Below are 5,728 nucleotides of genomic sequence, written 5' to 3' on the forward strand. Positions count from 1 at the left end.
GATGCATGTCTGTGTCAAGGAGTGTGAGGGTAAATGCATTCATACCGACGGTACGTAATTGAATGGAATGAATCAGAAAGGCTAATGATATTTTTACGACTTCCTGCTGTTCCGACGTTCTCCCGGACTGCACAAGGCAGACATTTTTCATAGAATCGCTGAGTTCATCCTACAAAAAAAATCACTTCCTATTCGATGTAATATACTACCGCCAAAAATGCGGTATTGCGATGGGAAAAAAAGCAGCGCCTGTCCTTGCGAACCTAATAATGGGTTTCTTTGAATCTATCCTATATGAAATTTCACTTCAAAACTTTGGAGCCCCGCTCCACCAGTATATAAGAGAAAACTGGAAAAGATACCTAAACGATTGTTTTATCATCTGGAATGAAACCTTTGATAAACTTCAGGATTTCAAATCCACACTGAACAATATATACTCCAATATTCGATTTGCAATGGAATATAGCAAGGAAAAGCTCCCATGTCTGGACAGTTTGATTATTAAAAAATCAAACAACCAAATTGCAAATGATATCTACTACAAACCAACAGACTCAAAACAATATCTCATTTTCAGTTCACGGCAACCTAAGCATACCAAAATAAATATCCCATTCAATCTAGCAAAAAGGATCTGTACAATTGTATCTGACAGAGCCACTTGTGAACTTCGCCTACAAGACATCAAAATAGCACTCATTGAACGTCAATTTCCACCTGCACTTATAGAGCATGGAATTAAACGTGCGAAGAAATTGGACACAAACACACAAAGGACAACAAAACAAAGCACCACACCTCACTTTACATCATTCCCATAGATATCAACACACAACCCCAGAATGAACGACATCCTAAATACACATAAACTTCTCAAATGCAAAAGACAATACAAATTACTTAACAAATGTAAAACTATACTCAATACATGCGATACTAATACAAAAAAAATGTACACGACCTAAGTGTGGTACATGCCCATACCTAATTGAAGGCTCGTAATTCACATTCCAGCAAGGTGAGAAATTCTCAATTAAGACTAACTTCACATGTGCTTCCCAGAACCTTGTCTCTGCCCTAACCTGCTCAGGTCGTGGCCACAATTATGTAGGCCAAACGAGCCACACTTTGATGCGCAGAGTCACGCTGCATAAAGAACAGATTCGTTTTCTTCGATACAGGCAGATAGCCTAAGCGAACATATCGACAGATGCGCAAGAACTAAAACGCCGAATACATATATCTTTCCATTATAACTATGCAAAGATTCAATCTCCTTACAAGAACGCCTAAACAAGGAAAACTAGTTCATACAAATGTACAGACCACACCTTAATATACAAACTTGACAACCTGATACTTACACATTCCTGTTTCAACAATTATACTGAGAATTTAGTAGTCCCATTTGCTACCTGTCGCATCCTTTTGTCCACTCTTTAAGATATTTATCCTTACTTTTCAAGCATCCAAAATGGCGAGAGCCCTTTGTCACAAGAATTGATCACTTCACAATGTTCCTTGAAAAGCTGATTGAAATAGCGAAAACCTGTTTGATATCACGACTTCCATAAAATATGTATATATATAAAAAAATCTTTTTATAAAAAGATATTAAACTATGTGAAACGCAGGCATTTCTCTTCCACTTTTTATATATGTTTTCCACATATTTTCAACATAATTTTGCCACGTGGTGTATGCTAAATGTCCAGGATTTTTGCTCCTTTATACTTTTATATTTCTTCCTATATATATATCTTATAATGCAGTTCTATATTTAAGAGATGAGGAATTATGTACATTATTTACATTTAATGGATTTTTGTCCTCAACTTTTTTGTTGTTAACTGAACGTTTCGGCTGATATACCCTCCAGCCTTCCCAAACATATGATTTATGGTGAGCATAACAAACTGCAGTAAAGGTGCAAAAATTCTTTAAAATCGAATTTGAAACTTAAATGGTACAAAAGTTTTGGATCATTTGCATCAAGTAAGGAGGAGTGAAGTGGTACAATATGGAGTAGTGTTAAAAATTTTGAGATTTAAAGAGTAACGTAAAATGAGATGAATATGAATAGCCTTGCGAGATTTTCTCATTCCTTCCTTAAATATTCTCTACGCACAAAATTGTGTATATGTCACTTTCGCATGACACAGTAACAGCTTATCTATATGGGATAGGCATTCATAAACTATAGGAATTTCAATTCAGAAAATCCGTTTCAATGCCATGTTTGTCAAAAAACCTACAGGTCACGTGGAGGATTTAAGCGGAGGTTGAACACTCACAATAACCAGGCGGGAAAGGAGCCTATGCTGAAATCAGACATTGCTGCAGTATATATGATCAGCTATTCAAACGCCTTTAAAGGTACGTGAGTGCAATTCTGGGTGCTCTCTCTCCCAGGTTTGATGTATGTATGTATATACATACATACATACATACATGCATACACACACAAACACACATAGACAGACACACACACACACACACACACACACACACACACATATATAAACAGGAGAGTGGGAAATTTGTTTGGTATCATTTGTTCATCGTCATACGTGTTTCCTTTGCTAATAGGAGTCACACAATTGTACGTGAAGTAAAAACATGCTAAGATGTATCTTATTAGAAATGCTTCAAACAGAAAATCAAATAATACTGAATTTCCATTTGGATGACACTTTTAGATGTAATCAATAGTCAGAAGTCCTATGGATAGTGAGAAAGTAATATAAAGTAAAATTTTGTATAGAAAATAATTAGTAGGCGCAGGAGTGGCTGTGTGGTAAGTAGCTTGCTTACCAACCACATCGTTCCGGGTTCAGTCCCACTGCGTGGCACCTTGGGCAAGTGTCTTCTACTATAGCCTCGGGCCGACCAAAGCCTTGTGAGTGGATTTGGTAGACGGAAACTGAAAGAAGCCCGTCGTATATATGTATATATATATATATATATATATATATATATATATATATATATATATATACATATATATGCTTGTGTGTTTGTGTGTCTGTGTTTGTCCCCCCCCCACCAGCGTCGCTTGACAACCGATGTTGGTGTGATTACGTCCCTGTAACTTAGCGGTTCGGCAAAAAGAGAACGATAGAATAAGCACTAGGCTTCCAAAGAATAAGTCCCGGGGTCGAGTTTCTCGACTAACGGTGGTGCTCCAGCATGGCCACAGTCAAATGACTGAACCAAGTAAAAGAGTAAAATAGTACATGGATATTTAATAAAAATAAGGGAAAAACGCTTCCGGCATATGATATAATTCTCCTACTCTATGTATATCTTTTACTTTCCACTTCTGTCAATCTTTACAGAGTTACCGCCTTGAAGAGTTTTAGACGAAATATCGAGCTGCGTTCTGTTTTTACAGCCTAGTACTATTTCTATTAGGTTTTTTGTTTGCCTAACCGCCAATAAAGTAAATAAAAGAACACTAGTAGTCAGGTGGTAGTGAGAGACAAACACAGACATCTATATATGTGTACATGCATATGAATATATTTGCAATTATATATACTGACATATATACATACATACACATACATACATACACATACATAGATACACACACATATATATATATATATTTATATACACATACATACCTATTTATGTTTATCTCTGTCGATACAAACATACGCATATACACACACACACACACGCACACACACACACACACACACACACACACACACACACACACACACACACACACACATAACGGACGGGAAACAGAGGGAACATAGCAGAAAGCGTCAGGAATTATTGACGAGAAAATATTTGATGGAGTATACTCAGTGGAAAATATCGCTTTGTTGCTATATGAATGAACGTTAATTCTTTAATATCAAAAGACTTGCTCTTATGGAAAATCTTTCCAAATGAACCACTTACAAATAGTATGCATAAATGTGTATTCATAAATTTCGCTTAACGTAAATACTTCATAAAGCAATTTATCCTACGGAAAGCATGGTGATAATAGACTGTTTCGCCAATATTCCTGATGAGGAAAATGAAAAAAATGAAGAAATACTCTATAGTTCTAGCTCCGATAGCCTTTCAAAACATGAAAAAAAAAAGCGAGACAATTGTACATCTAGAGAGCACTCAATTTATTCACGACTCCAGAGAACAGGCAAGAATAATACTCATTAGCATCAATGCACTTAATTTCATTTTAATATCTTTTGTACATGTTTTACTTTGTTACTATGAAGACAAATAAGAAATCGATACGACTTAATGATTAATAGTGCGATTTAAAATGAAGAACTCATCTTAAACATATTTGTTGAAAGATTAAATATGGGAGCGTAAATATTGTACTTACTGTAACCTTGTAGTTGTTGTAAAACAGAACTGTTTCAATCTGCACTGTACATTTATATACACTTGGAAGGTCCCACTAACATAGTAAGTTTGCGAGCCTCTTACTCAGTGCTTCTCTCCTGTTTTAGAGGTAGAGCCACTCTGAACTCCACAACCCAATTCAATACACAACATTAGAGGACCCTAGATAAAAAAAAGAAAGAGAGGTGGAATAAATAACCTCAGCACTTGACTGGCATTACCTAGACAAATACAATAAAATGTACAACAAAACACAGCGGATTTTAAAGTCAGACTACTGCGAGTTTCAACAAATAACCTTGCATTCTTTCCAGAAGCTCTGAAAATTATATCTAACATCTCAACGAGTTTTAATCTTGCGAGGAATATAGCTATAACTATACTACATATTTCATAAAACAGAATGGAGACAAAGTATCGAAAACTAACAAATATGTAAGGATGACTCAATTTAATTCATTTTCTGAACTGAAATGCAAGCTGCAAGCCGCTTCAAAATATGACGGACTTTTAAGAAAACTTTCAAGAGTTACTGAAAAAAATATCTATTTGAAGAGCACCATCGAAAAGTGTCACTGGCCGTAATGGCGTGTCTTACAAATTATACAAAAGCTGTTCCATTCTTACCAAAAGTTATGCTTCACTCTCAGAAGAGCTTGGCTTGAAAAGGTGATCATAAGCTATTGGACAAGAGCAGAAGTTATCTACCTCCCAAACGAGCTGTGCTCATAACGGGTTGAGGCCAATTACCTAAATAAATGTTCATGGAAAAATATCCCTTGGCATTGTTGCTCGTCGAGCTGAGAGATTTTTGACTACTTTATACTTTTTACCCCTTTATACTTTTTACCTTCAAAAGTTCTGACCTCCTCATGTGGTGCAAAGAGAGAACAGTTGTAAGGACGGGATACCATACAGTTCTATGGGAGGCGAAAACAAAGCCATTTTCTTTAGGAAAAACAGAAAATACAGGGAATAGTTTGAACAGGCAAATCAATGGCTAATGTGCTTCCCATCACAAGTAGGTATTAGAGGATCTTTTGGAATGAAGATTCACTCGATGGACAGTTCGCTTGACTATCCGTGAAGGACAGAAAAGACGTTGCGTAAAAGTTGTCGAAATCTACTGAGAACGCAAACCATTAACTGTGGCTCAAGAGGGAGGACGAGTGGTGCAGAAGGAACGATCAGATTCAACAACGCGGCGCGCTATTGTGAGTCAATTTTGTCGTCTACATCAGAGGATGGCCTACAATAAGTCAACAGTCGCGGCGGAAGCTCTTGAATCAACTTCAGAATTGCTTCACCACTTGTTGCGACATCAACTCCCTCGGTACACAAGTTCAAC

The sequence above is a fragment of the Octopus bimaculoides genome, chromosome 15, assembly GCF_001194135.2.
Source record: "Octopus bimaculoides isolate UCB-OBI-ISO-001 chromosome 15, ASM119413v2, whole genome shotgun sequence".
NCBI lineage: Eukaryota > Metazoa > Mollusca > Cephalopoda > Octopoda > Octopodidae > Octopus > Octopus bimaculoides.